This window comes from Lithobates pipiens, unplaced genomic scaffold (assembly GCF_037356315.1).
Source record: "Lithobates pipiens isolate NorthernLeopardFrog02 unplaced genomic scaffold, aLitPip1_a1.2 Scaffold_8, whole genome shotgun sequence".
NCBI lineage: Eukaryota > Metazoa > Chordata > Amphibia > Anura > Ranidae > Lithobates > Lithobates pipiens.
This window is the reverse complement of record NW_027507903.1, coordinates 232,406,586-232,421,849: the sequence shown is the minus strand read 5'-3', so window position 1 is coordinate 232,421,849 and position 15,264 is coordinate 232,406,586.

Below are 15,264 nucleotides of genomic sequence, written 5' to 3'. Positions count from 1 at the left end.
TAATTACATGCCAATGTTGAACAGTGGTAGAAAAATTGGGCCTTTGGTGGTTGTGGTGGTGGTGCTGGTGCCACAACACTGTAAGTCCTCACAGTTACTCTTGCTGTGACATATTATATCAAGAATTGTAATTACATGCACCTGTTAAATAGGTGCTAAAAAATTGGGCCTTAGGCACTGGTGCTGGTGCCACGACACTGCAACCTCTCCCAGATACTCTAGTTGGAGTGCAGGAATGAGCCCCGCTGCAAAGCATTGCATCAAAAATTGTAATTACATGCCCCTGTTAAACAGGGGCTGAAAAATTGAGCCTTAGGCACTGGTGCTGGTGCCACGACACTGCAACCTCTCACAGATACTCTAGTTGGAGTGCAGGAATGAGCCCTGCTGCAAAGCATTGCATCAAAAATTGTAATTACACGCCCCTGTTAAACAGGGGCTGAAAAATTGGGCCTTATCCACTGATGGCGTCACCCAGAACCAAAAATGTTCTTCCAAGCTATCAGCAGGATCATTGAGGAGGAAGAGGATTGTCAGTCAACATAACAGGGCAGTCACTCAACATCAGCATGGGCAGTCTTGAAGGGATGTGACATTTCAAAAAACATATTCGCTCACATCAGCTTCAGGTGCTTGGTAGCTGGTGGTGATCCAAGACTGATTCATCTTTATGAAGGTCAGTTGATCAACCGAGTCGATGGACAGGCGTACCCGGTGATCGGTTACAAAGCCTCCAGCAGCACTGAAGGTCCATTCCAAAACAAAGCTCGATGCAGGACAGGCCAGTAGTTCAATTGCATACTGTGCAAGCTCTGGCCAGTGATCCATCCTCAAGACCCAATAAGCCAGAAGATTTTCGGTGGCAAAGGTGTCCAAGTCTGACCTTGCCCCTAGGTATTCCTGCACCATGTAAATCAGACGCTGGCGATGGTTGCTGGAACTGATCATACCTTGGGGCTGCAGACTAAAAAATTGTCTGAACGCATCGGGCAGACGGCCACCTTCTCCACCGCTTCTTCTGTGACTGACCGAAGCCTCAGCAACATGTTGTCCAGGACCAGGAGTTGGTTTGCTTGTATTTTTGGACACTTTTTGGGTGAATGGGTAAAGGGGGCTTCCAGATACTGATAAGCCACTCCCCTACAGACTCCGACAACCACTGGCCAGGGTTGTTGGGAAGAGGCCCTTGTCCCCATCAAGATGGGCACAAGGTGCTTTGGGGGAGTGGGGAGCCAGAGCCATGTGGTCTGCTTGATTTGTGGTTATGTTGCCAGAAATGGCTTGCAGCCAATGAAAACAAATCAAATTTAATTTTTTGGTGTTTAATTATGTCATTATTGCTGCAGAAGGTTCGAGACTGGGGACAAATGCAACACTTTCCAGGCAGATGAGGGGGACTCCCAGACACTCATTTGGATCTAAAATTTTGCTTTTCTATTTTCACTTAAACATCTTTGACCCCTTGGCACCAGCCCTTTAAGGGGTTTGCCATTCTGAGAGGTGGGGCAGGGCTGCTAGAGCTATTACATGCAAATATGCCACCACTCTGTGCCAAGGCCCAGATACCGGAAGGCTGCATATGTGCATGTGCTCAGGGTCAGCGCTCCCACTAGGTGAATTAGGCAGCTGCCTAGGGTGCACTGCCGGCTGGGGACGCACTGCTGCCTAGCCTAGCCGGGAGGGTGCAAGCAGGCCGGGATGGATCAGTTTGTGGGCCCGGCGGCAGCCGTGAATAGCGTGGCCTGTTTGTGTGTCCTGTCTGTGCAAATTCTGACAGTCCGAAGTGTCACTCACTGTGTGCTGCCTTTGCATAATTGCTGCTGTGCAGTGTGCAGGCCTCACGGTCTGTCCGGGCAGTGCTGTCTGTGTGCATGATTTAGATTGGTGGTGAGGAGTCACCACCGCCCACCTGATCCTGCCAATAGAAAGGCCTCTGTATTGTCTTGGTATCCAGATAATCTGGCCCAGAGATGATTTACTTATATTTATCTCCAGTGACACCCATTTTTTATGGGAAGTGCCATGAACCCAGTCTATAATTCCCTGCAGCACTGCTGCCACATGGTACTTCTCAAAGTCTGGAAGAAATAAGCCCCCATTAACTTTTGATCTAGTCACTATCTTGTAGGCAATATGTGTGCCTCTATTTTTTCATGTAAATTTCTGCAGTAAAAGTCTAAAGCCGCGTACACACGTGGCGCACTGTCTGGCCAACTTAGTCCGTCAGACAATCCGACGGACAGTCCGTCATACTTTCGAATGAACGGACTTGCCCACACACGGCACTTTTTGAGCGGACTAATACGGCAGACTAAGTCCGCCATACTATCCGCCCTACTTTTGAAATGAACGGACTCGCCCACACACGCGGAGGAAAGTCCGCTCATTTAGAGCGCGTCTCCAAGTAGGCGGGGCCCGCGAAGGAGACGCCGCTGACCCCGCCGCCTGGTATGGACTTAAAGGGGAACCCCAACGCCGAAAAGTCCACCCATGTGACATAAAGCCATGTGACACCACCCCATTGTCCCTATATAAGTGGCCGCGCAGTGCGTCCCTGGCATTCCAGCTGGAGAGATCGTCGAGGCAACATCTACTGGAGAAGAAGAAGAAGAAGAAGAACGGAAGGCGGCGGCGACGGCGGCGACAGAAGACCGGGCCACCGCCTGTAAAAGAGCTATAAGAAGGCGCGGTGGCCCGGCAGAAGAACCGAAGAGGGGGACAAGACCCCCGAAGTCGGGAGAAGAGGCCGGCGGCGAGGAAGAAAGCCAGACTCCTCCGCTAGCAAAAGAGCTACAAGAAGATAGTGGAGGAGTCCGGCGAGAAGACCCCCGAAGACGGAAGACCCCCGGAGCTGTGCAATAAAATATTTTAACCCTGTGTTGTGTTTTTTTTGTACTTTTTTTCACAGGTGAATGGGTAGGGGTACATTGTACCCCATACTCATTCACATAGGGTGGGGGCCGGTATCTGGGGGGCCCCCTTATTAAAGGGGGCTCCCGGATTCCGATAAGCCCCCCGCCCGCAGACCCCGACAACCAACGGCCAGGGTTGTCGGGAAGAGGCCCTTGTCCTCATCAACATGGGGACAAGGTGCTTTGGGGTAGGGGGGCCGCGCGGCCCCCCCTTCCCCAAGGCACCCCCCATGTTGAGGGCACGTGGCCTGGTACGGCTCAGGAGGGGGGGCGCTCGCTCGCCCCCCTTTCCTGGCCGGCCGGGTAGCGTGCTCGGACAAGGGTCTGTTGTGGACTTGGGGGGGACCCCCACGCCAATTTTTTTCGGTGTTGGGGTTCCCCTTTAAGTCCATACCAGGCGTCGGGGCCAGCGACGTCTCCGTCGCGGGCCCCGCCTACCTGGATACCCGCTCGAAATGAGCAGACTTTTCTCCGGGCGGGAAAAGTCCGCTTATTTCAAAAGTACGGCGGACTGGCACACACACGGGCGGATTGTCCACTGAAATGCGAGTCCAACGGACTGTATTACGGAAATTCCGAAATACTTAGTCCACCAGACTGCACGCTGAAAAAGTCAGCTGAAGCCCACACACGAGCAGACTGTCCGCTGAAATGTGTTTCGGTGGACTAAGTAGGCCAGGCAGTCCGCCCGTGTGTACGCGGCTTCAGGGTTTTAAAATATGCTCCCAGGATGTTAATCTGGAGGCTTTGAAACATATACTGAGCTTTCAGACGAGTCAACATTTTAATTACACTTATCCTGCCAAACCAGGATAACCTGTGGGCAGGATATCCTTTCAAATCTTGTTTAATTTTATTTAAAAAAGGCAAATGATTATCTTGGTACAAATCTGTTACTGAAACGGACAAAAATATACTCAGATATTTTAGTCCTTTTTGCTTCCACACAAAAGGATAAAGGGTTCTAAGATCCCAACATTCTACTAATTGAAGGGATATATTTAATATCTCTCTTTTTTCAACATTGATCTTGAAATTTGATATAGCCCAGTATTTACTTTTATTAAAATATTTGAGAGCGTTTGCTTGGGGTTTGATGCTGTATGTATAACATGATATTGTCAGCAATAGCTTATGTTCTTGTCCAGCCTCTATACTTTCAATTTCCTGATTTACTCTTGTAGTTGCTAAAAATTGATCTAAAGAAAGTATGAAAAGTAGAGGGGGAAGAGGGCATCCCTGACGTGTACCATTATAAAGCAAGAAGGGTTCTGCCAAAGTCCCATTTACCTGAATTTGAGTCGTAGGGCTAGAATACAATGCCTCTAACCACCTAAACATACATGGGCCAATTCCAAAGTTATGCAGTGTCAACAGCATATACTGCCAATTCAATCCATCGAAATGTATTTTGGCATCTACTGATAGAAAACGTACTGGTTTCTTTCCTTTTTAGCTCCATGCATTAAAAGAATAGTTCTTAATATTTTGTCCCTTGCATCCCTTCTGGGAATAAAGCCTGCTTGATCCTTCTCTATCCATTTTGGCATGTGAGGCTTCAATTTTTTGTCCAATATCCTCGCATATATTTTTATGTCTTCATTAATCAGTTAATGGCCTTAAGCTGGAGCACAATGTTGGATCTTTTCCTTTGTTTACAAGTAGTGATATATAAGCCCCTAAAGATTCTTTTCATATCTCCAGGCCACCCTCCGGTGGAATTAATGTATGTCTGAAAATAGGGGGTCAAAATTTCTAAAAACTTTTTAAAATATAGGGACCTGTACCCATCTGGGCCTGGACTTTTACCGACCTTAATATTTTTTATTGCCTAGTCTATTTCCTCCTTAGAGATATCACTGTCCAACCTAATTGAGCCCTCTTCTGGTATAACTGGAAGCTTTATATTCCGTAAATACTGCTCTATTTTATTTCTTTTACTTTGCATATCATCACAATTATGGGTGTTGTTTACTTTATATAAAAGTTAATAATATTCCAAAAAGGCTTTACTAATATCTCTCGTGGAGTACTTCAACTCCCCTTTCTCATCTTTAATTTTCACTATATAACTCGGATTCCTTCTGGGTTTAATTACTCCTGCCAACAATTTCCCTGGTTTATTTCCCACTTTGTAATGTCTTTTAATTGATCTATTAAATACCCGTTTCATGTCCTGCTCCATCAAGTCTCGTTTTACTGTTAATTCGTCCATTACCCTGTTGTCATTTAATCCTTTATGTATCTGTTCCATTTCCTGAATTTCCTGTAAAAGAGATTGTTTCTGAGCTGGCCAGATTTTCTTTCTCTTAGCCCTTTCTGCTATTAATCTCCCTCTCAAACACTTTATGGGTTTCCCAGAGCACAGTTGGGGCAATATTTTCTATATTATTTTCTTTAAAAAATAAGGTTAAGTCTTTTTCCCGGTCCTCCATTATTTTATGATCACAAAGGAGGGATTCATCTAGCCTCCAGATTCTCTGCCTAACCAGTATGTCCTTAAAATCCAAGATAACTATAACCGAGGCATGGTCTGAGAGGGTTATTGACTTTATTTCTGTCCCTAGCAACCCTTCTAAAAGCTGATGATCTAGGAAAACATAGTCAATTCTTGAATCAGAAGAATGCACTTGAGAGTAATCAGTAAAATTCTGCTCCCTAGGGTGTAGGATTCTCCAAGTCTCTATTAATTTCTGTTGATACAATATTTGTTTAATTACCCTAAGCCCTTGTACACACGGTCGGAGAATCCGTCGGAATGTGTCCTATCGGACCGTGTTGTCGGATAATCCGACTGTGTGTCGTATGCATCGGACTGATTCCATCGGAATATCCGTCGGACCCAACTTTCCAACATGTTGGAAATATTTCCCGACCAACTGGTTCGATCGGACATACTCCGATCATGTGTAGAGAATTTTGATCGGACCAAGTGCCACGCATGCTCAGATCAAATTCCTACGTCAAAGCTATTGGCTACTAGCCTGAACGTAGTCCCATCGTAACGATCTGAATGATCGGATTTTTCGACAACTTAGTCTGACCGTGTGTATGCAACAGTTTCGGACAAGATCCGACGGACAAAATCCAACGGATTTGGTTGTCGAAATCTCCGACCGTGTGTACAGGGGCTAAGACGTTTTCCCTCTGATTGTAAAGATAAAGGTTGAGTGTCAAGGGTTGGGTCGAGAACAAAATTAAAGTCCCCAGCCATAATAAATTTTCCTTCTCTGAAACCTTCTAATTTATTCATTACTTTTTTCAAATAAAGGCAGGGATGGATATTAGGGCAATATATTTTAGCCAGCGTGTAATCATTAAACAAAGAACCCTTAATCATAGGTGTTTGCAAGGGGCATGCCTGTGCATACCCTAATGCCAAGGCACACCCCAGGTTTTTTTTACTGTCACAATGTGTGGCAAATCCAGTTAGGCACCCCTGCTATCTAATAGCACTGCCAGTGTGACTATTTATCAGTTGAATGTAAAATTCCTGTCAGAACTGCAGCCACTGGCCATGAAGTGAGCAAGCAGTCAGCCTCATTTTCCGATACTGTCTCTGTGTTCCCAGCTACAGAATCCCTGACAGCTGAATATCACTCTGCCACCTGCTATGAGGGATGCTGTATCCGTGACTACATAGGCAGCATTGGATAATTCCTGCCTGCTTACCTCACAGCTGGTGGTTGCAGTCCTCACAGGAGTTAGTTGTTACCAGAGCCTACCATCCTATGTTGCCTGTTGCCACAAAAACAGCTTACAATTGCAAAACCGTCTCTCTCATCGGTACTCTTTTTTTCTGGCTGGGCTGGGGCTCTCACATCTCCAGTACAGAGGGGAGGAGCAGGAATAGATCATCACAGTGCACCCTGGAGCACTGCTTCCTGCCCAGCACACAGCACAGCTCTCCCTGGGGCAGAGTGAAGATCTGAGAGGAATAATGGCAACCTGCATCTTCTCCACATGTGAGTCCCAACCTTCTCTGCCTTTTACACTGTGCTGAGCTGTGCTATAAACCTGCCCTGCACCTTGCCTGCTGCATGGGTACATTTTTTGAGGTCAGTCTGGCAGATTCAGCAGGGTTGAAAATCAACACTTGATTAAATTAGAAGTGAAGTGAAAATTCACTGACTCACCTCTATTCAGGGTTGGGGATCCCGGAGTTCAGTAACAGACTGAAAAGGAGGGGAGGACTTGGATATAGTACTATACCAAGAGAGAGTAACTCCAAAGGTAAACACACAGCAGTGTAATAGTCACAAAAATAGAAAATATTTATTAATAAGATTTCCACAAAAAGGCAACAATCACCACACTACAGTAAAAAAGACATCTTTGTCAATAGTGTTAAAAACAAAGAGAAAGACCCAGGCTCACACCCACTATCATACCAGCAGTCAACCATATGGAGAGATGAAGCACTTAGTTGAAATCTTTGATGGTCAAGAATTGCTGAAACAATTATGAATCTAGCTAGACCAATGGTATAAACACATCAAAAATAGTAATTGAAAACAATGTGGGGAACCAATCCATCCGTATTGTGTGGACTGGTTGTTGATTAAATAAATGCCTGCAGGTGCTTAATGGAAGATGAAGGATCAGATCAACTAGCATGTACAAAAGCTGGAACAGAGGCAGAAGAGACTAATTATTGATATTACAGCCTGATATGTGAAGGTGAGGGGACATACACTCGGCGGTGGAAGCGGCATTGCAGTAAGGATGAAAATAACGGAAACTAAGTCCCTGGAAAAAGATGCTCCTTTCTCACTGACAGATCTGTTCATGTAGATAGTGGGACACCAGTAAAGTCTCTTTTGGAGTTCCACACACCACCGGGTCAGCGGATCAGCATGAAAGCTGGTGCTGATAGCACTTCTCCAATCTTTAAAACTCAGACAGCTTGGTGCATGCCATGAAAGCAGATGGCTATATGTGCTGAGATTTGATCAATTGATCAGGTGGGGAGGCAGATGAAAGGAGCCGTGCAGATGCAGGTGAGGCTGGGTCAGATGACATTGAAACACCAATGCATTTCACTCACATGACATGAGTTTCATCAGGGCACTGTGAAAGTCCATAACTGGAGTTTATAAAGGGTAAAATAGATACCTCCCATTTTAATTGGCTCCATCACTTAGCACAGTCTTAAAGAGACACGTGAGGAAAAACTTTTCTAGTTTCTTAAAAATGTTTACAAGTGTAGAGATGCAACCTATACAACCCATAAATAGCTTGCTTGTATAGACAAATATTACCAGAAACTATAATCTACTGTATCCCAACAATCGTCCAACTGTAGGAGGTATAAGATGGAACCCACAAGCAAACTAAACTGGAGAATTTCCCCTACAGTACACCCTAGGGGCAAAAATGCATATTTCTCTTGTTTGAGAACTGCATTGAGAAGTACAGTGTTACTTGAACTGTATTCCAGGATTTGCTTGTCTTCAGCTAAGAGAACTTGCAATAATTTAAGACTTTAAATAAAGTCTTAGAAATCTTTCATTATAGTCTTCATGTTATATAGTTTGAATGCCATGTCATATATCATTTGTATTATTAAAAATGAACATACTATATTCCACAATTATTTTTTCCAGTTGTTCTGGAAAAAAACAAAACTGATTTTAAAAATAAAAATGGAAACAATTCCAGGCCTTCCCATCTCTAGTCAAACACACAGACTAAAGGAGAGTAGTTGTTAAAAGTGCATGTTATATTTGCATTGTATGTAGCACCCTCCTAGTTAGGCTGCTAGGTAAATTTCACTTTTGACTCTTTCTCTAATCAGAGAAGCAGAGATTGTTTAGTCTGCTCTTTTTAAGAAATCTCAGACTGAGAGTTTGCTCCCCCTGCCTCTAGAAGAAGTGCCTATATCTTAGGAATTGAGAATTCAAATAACCAACCTGAATATTAAGCAGAGCCTAGCCAATCCCTGGAGGAGAGTGGTGCCCATATGGTGAATAGAAGAGCTGATAAATAGTCTGAAGCCCTGGAGAGATTGTGTTCCCATGTGAGTCAATGGATTGATGAGCTTCAGGGGGCTGTTTTATCTTGGAGCACTACTGGACTGGATGCTGGATTACTCTCCAAGGGGCTGCACCTAGCCTCCATTTAATTCATGGTCCCCAGTTGTGAATATACACACTGTTCCAGTCTGCCACTACTTGTGATATAAACTATAATCTTACGGCTGGGAACCACAAAATAGACTCTTCCAGTTCACTATTACCCGTGCTGTAAACTATCTTGTGGCTCCCAGCTGTAAGGATTCAGACTGTTCCAGATTTCCTCTACATGTGCTAGCAACTACCTCATGGCCCCTAGCTGTGAGAATGCGACTCTGCTGATGTTACTTAGTGAGACATGTCCTCTGCTAACTGTGCTCTGCACTAACTTGGGATTCTACAGCTGCCCCTCTGGGGGCAGCAATACATTTATACCTTTAATATGCACTATAGAAGGTAATTTTAATAAATCAAAAAACGGTTTCTCTCATGATCTGATTATAATGACATTTTTCGAGACAAACTAATAGCATTCAATTGCTTTCACTTCTCTCAAGTGCCTGTATTTGTGATGAGTATAATCTGATTGTATGACACTTTTAATCAACATTGCCATTTTAGTACTGTGTGGTTACTGAATGTGGTTAATGTCAGCCTTTTATTTCTGTAGTAGTGAAGTAGAACACTATTGCATAAATATTTTGTATTTTTTCTTCATAAGAGAGCTGCCACTTACAATTAGTCATCACGTAGATTAAATGAATAAAATTCTATAAAAGTTAGCAACTATTTAAATTCAATATAAAATAATATATCCTTATGATTACAGGCTTTTGAAACAATAGCTAATACATAGTCTTCTCAACAATCAAAATTTTGTTTATAGAAACAGAAAAGCATTGGAAGTTTTTTTTATTTTTTTTTTATTTTTTATTATTATAGATTGCACTGCTGTTACCTGACCTACACTATATGAAGTCCCTTAGTGTAACTATATACTGTAGCATTATTTAAATATTTGAATCCCCTAGAGTGTGTCAACATCCAAGAAGTTCATAAACTATGGTATATTTACTAAGTCGGTGCACACAAATTCTGCATAATAATAATAATAATAATACAGGATCTAGACATGGCTATAACAACACTAATACATAATAGTGAATTGTTAAAGGTAATATTAAACCAATTTAATACAGTAATTCTTAAATAGATCAGCTTAAACATTTGCCCTCTAAGTTGTTTACCATGACAGGTGTGCTCCTTAAGGCCTCTGTTATGGAGTGCATATGTGAGTCTTGGTGCTTTGACACAAGGGTATGTGCCAAAGTTAGTGACTTTGGGTGTTGATGGAATAATGTTTCTTTAACAAAACAGAAAAACCTTGGGTCTCCCACACTTAACCTATTGTTTAGCTCTATATTCACTCTTTTGGTGCATTTTCTCTGTTTGCTATCGTTAGCGCCGTCTCTGATCACCCTTTTGCCACCAGCCTTGACCATGATGTTTTGACCACAATAGTGACCTTCAATTTGATATTTTCTTGTGCTTTTTCTGGTTCATAACTCCGGTTATGAAGTTTAAAGAAAAATGTAAAGTCATTTTAAATAAGCCTTTGCCTTTTGCTCCAAAGGTTAAGGACGTATTGCTATTGTAACAAGATTCTTTTTTTTTTTTTTTTTTGCTACTTCAGCTAATTTTTCGTGAGGTCAATCAACTTTACGTTCATTTACGTTGTCCTCGTCTTCACATCATTGTAGCTTTATATTTTAATTTATACTACAAAAATTCCTTTATTTTTTCCAAGAAAAAGATATAAAACACAAAATCAAGTTTACTCTTACAAGCTTCTCGCTCCCTCTTCTATCTTGCCCTCCCCCCCCCATCTCCCACCCACCGCCTCTTCTACCTAACTATGCGGGAGATTTAAGTCAACCTCTATTTTATCTTCTTATGTTCTTATATGCTCAGCATAGCTCCATGTTTTTTTTAATTTTTTCCACTCTTGCCATTTATCTGCTATTATCAATCCCTTATCATCATGGCTTTCCCTTCGCCTAGTCATACGATAAGTCACCTCCACTGCATCGATCCATTCCCAGATTGATGGACTTTCCTCTTTTTGCCAATTCTTAGGTATCAATCTTTTGGCAGCATTTAAGAGATGTGGGACCGGTGATTCTTGATACTTTTTAATTTCCTCTCTAGTACCGTGGAATAATACTATCCATGGGTCCTCTGGGATTATGATGTTTGTAATTTCTTTTACGTAATAAAGAATCCTTTTCCAATATTTATTAATTTTAGGACAGCTCCACCACAGATGAGTCATTGTTCCTAATTCTCTACATCCTCTCCAACATTCTCCTGACTTACTTGATTGGAATTTATGAGTTTTGTCTGGGGTAGCATACCATCTAGAGATGCATTTGTAATTCATTTCTACTGTGCTACTATCGGCTGCCGACCTGTGTATAAGTTTATAAATTTTCCCCTGAGTGCTTTTATCACATTGTGTGCCCAATTCTTTTTCCCATTTCTGTATAAAAGGCGGGCTCCCCAGGTCTCCCCTCTCGGTCAGAAGCCCATACAGCTTGGAAATTATCCCCTTAGGGTTGTCTGTTAATCATAGCTGCTCAAAAGGCGACCACTCTTCTTCCTTTCTTAATGGCTGTGGTAGGCTTCCCACAAAGTGGGCCAACTGGAGATACCGCCACTCATCTATTCTTCCCAATTCCCCTTTGTGTTTTAAATCGTGCAGTGACAAAATCCTCCCCCCTTTTATAATGTCCCTAACCTGTGCCTTCTCTTTTTTCAGACAATTCCCACTATTAATTTTTAACCCCGGAGGGAAATATTCATTTTCTTTTAATTCTATAAGTGGGGAGTTATATTGGCCATTTAGTTGCTTGTATGTCCTATCCCACACCCTAAGTGCATTACGTGTAAAAATATTTGTATCCGAGTCAAGTGTCCTGTGTTTTGGCGGATTCCATACAATCTTATTTAACTGTGTTTTACTAAGTGCATTTTCTATGTTTACCCATCTTTTTTCCTTATTATTTTCCCGTACCCATTCAACTACTCTCGATAGCACAATTGCGTTATAGTATTTTTGTATATCGGGTATAGCCAATCCCCCTTGACTTTTGCTTCGTTTCAGGGTAGTGAAGGGGACTCTCGGTTTTTTATTGTTCCATATGAACCCCATTAGCAGTGTCTTAATCTTTGTGAAATAATACTTCGGTACCGCCATGGGGATCATCTGGAATTTATACAGAATTTTTGGTATAATATACATCTTAAGTGCGCTAATACGTCCCATCCAGGTCAGTGATCTATTTACCAGTCTATTACTTTCTTTCTTGATTTCATCTAATAGTGGGATGAAGTTTAATTTATACATTTTCTCCACTGAGGTTGTAAGTTTTATTCCAAGGTACTTCAATTCCTTCCGCCTGGGGAACCCGAACTCTTTTTGGAGTCTACATTTTTCCGATTTACCCGTATTAATATTGAGTACCTCTGATTTTGCTTGGTTGATTTTAAAATTCGAGAGTTGGCCATACTGTGCTATTGCCTCTATCAGCCTAGGCATAGTATTGCTTGGTTTACTGACATAGAATAGAACATCATCGGCAAAAGCAGCCAGTTTATGTTCTTCCTTTCCTATTTCAATTCCCTTAATCTGTGGGTCATTATGAATCGTAGCTAGCAATGGCTCTAAAGACAATACAAACAATAGGGGTGATAGGGGGCACCCCTGTCTCGTCCCGTTTTTCATCTCGAAAGGCTGGGATAACGTACCATTGATCTTAATTCTAGCGGTTGGATGACGATAAAGTGTCCTGATCCTCTGGACCATTATTGGTCCAACTCCCATTGCTTCCAGGGTTCGGAACATAAAGCCCCAGTCTACCCTGTCGAAGGCCTTCTGGGCATCAATCGACAGTAGCAGACTCGGGCCCTCCCCTCCACCCTCCTGGGAAAGGAGGAGCAATGTTCTCACCCCGTTGTCCCTTCCCTCTCTTCCGGATATAAAGCCCACCTGGTCGGGGTGGACCAGTGTGCTCATTAAGACCTTCATTCTACTTGCCAGAACTTTAGCAAAAAGCTTTGTATCGGCATTAAGTAGAGATATAGGCCGATAATTAGCACACATCGTCTCGTCCTTCCCCTCCTTCCGAATAACCGTTATGGATGCTGACCTTGCCTCCTTGCTCATTTCAAACTCTGTCCCAAGTCCGTTCATATAATTGCATAGATTCGGGATTAATATTTTCTTAAATTTCTTAAAATAGTATGTGGTAAACCCGTCTGGGCCTGGGCTTTTCCCTGAGGCTGAGTCCATAAGTGCCTTTTTTACTTCCTCCTCTGAGATAGGTCTCTCTAATAGTTCCATTTCCACTTCAGTGATTTTTGTTAATTGAGCTTTTTCTAGGTATTCCTCCATTTTTAATTCCTTTTCCTCTGCCTTAAATCCAATAGGCTGATCTACTGCATACACTTTCTCGTAATAGTTTTTAAATATTTCCGCTATCTCTCTTGTTCTATATGCCACATCTCCTTTACCTGTCTGGATTCTTTCTATATAATTTCTGGATTTTTTCTTTTGAAGTCTTCTTGCTAGATATTTAGTGGGTTTATTATCTCCATAATACCTATCTCTAGCTATTTGATTGAACGTTTTTTGAGTTTCCTGTTCCATCAGGGTTTTTAATTCATCCCGCTTGGTTATTAATTTTTGGAGGATTGTTTTATCTTGGTTCAAATCTTTTTTGTGCTGCTGTTCTATTCTAAATATTTCCTCCAATAGAGTTTTAATTTTTTCCGATCTCTCTTTTTTTTTCCTAGTTCCCAATGAGATCAGGATCCCCCTGATGTAAGCTTTGTGAGCCTCCCATAAATTTTGGCTTGATATATTCTCAGTATCATTGATCTCAAAATATTGTTCTAATTCTTTATTAATCCTTTCTTCCCCTTCTGCATCCTGGATTAATCCTTTGTTTAAACGTCAGGTAAAAGGTCTACATTCCTCTCTTCTTAATAGCAACTTCATCCCTACCGGGGAGTGGTCGGAGAGAGTAGCTGCTTCTATCGTAGTCTCCTCGACCATTTCCAAAATTCTATGGTCTACAAAAATGTAGTCGATCCGGGAGAACATCCCGTGTACAGGGGAATAGAACGTGAAATCTTTCTCGTTTGGGTGCTGAGCTCTCCATGCATCTACTAATTGACATGCATGCAATTTTTGTTTTATCCTTTTTAATTGCACCTTACTAGTCCCCTGTACCCCGGATGTACTATCCAAACCCGGATCGACACAAAAATTCAGGTCCCCCATCAAGATCACTGGTCCCCTCGCAAAATCCATCAACTTCCCCAGCAGGTCCACTACGTATTTTGTAGAGTCACGGTTGGGAGCATATATATTAATCAGGGTGCATTCCACTTCTCTCAACTTGCCTTTTAAGGCAAGATATCTTCCCTCCGGATCTACTAGTCTATCTTCCAGATTAAACTGTACCTTCTTTGCAAACCCTATAGCTACTCCCCTTCCTCTGCTTGTTGTTGCGTCTCCATAATACCAAACTGGAAATTCCTTTGAATATAGCTTGATGTTTGCCTCATGGGAAAAATGGGTTTCCTGCAGAAAAATCACCTCTGCTCCATAGTATCTAAGTTCCTTCAAGATCTTATGCCTCTTACTAGGCGTATTTAGCCCTTTGACGTTATACGTCAAAAAATTTATGGCTTGCATCACAGATCTCTTGAGTAGCTATAAAGAATACTCATCTTTCTTCTACACTGAGGCATACCTTCTCCCGCATAGATTTCCCTTCCCTCCTTCACTCTCATCCCTCCCTCCCCATCCCACCCTCTTCCCCTCCTTCCCCAAACCACCTCCCACTCCTCGCCATCCCACCCCTCCCCTCCTCCCCCTTCCCCTGGGCCTAAGTCTGACCTTCGACTCATTGAATGGCCCAATAATCCTGACCATCCCTAAGTCTTATTTAGATCTAGGGTGGGGTACAGTGTTCAGCCTCCTCCCCTCCCTCCCCAAGATTGTATTAGGGAGAGGGGGGGGGGTAGGGGGGAACACACCCCCTACGCCCGCACCCAGACCACTATGTTACATCACCTACCTCCCCCCCACCCCCCCCCCCCCCAAACACCCCCCAGTCCTCATCCATCCAGCCCGGCAAAGCTGGGGCCTGGATCTCCAATTTCTCACAGAATCCAACCAGCTCTTCCGGGAATCGCAGTGTGGCTGATCTGCCATCTTTAAATCCCACGAGACAAGCCGGGAACCCCCAGCTGTATCGTATATTCTGTGT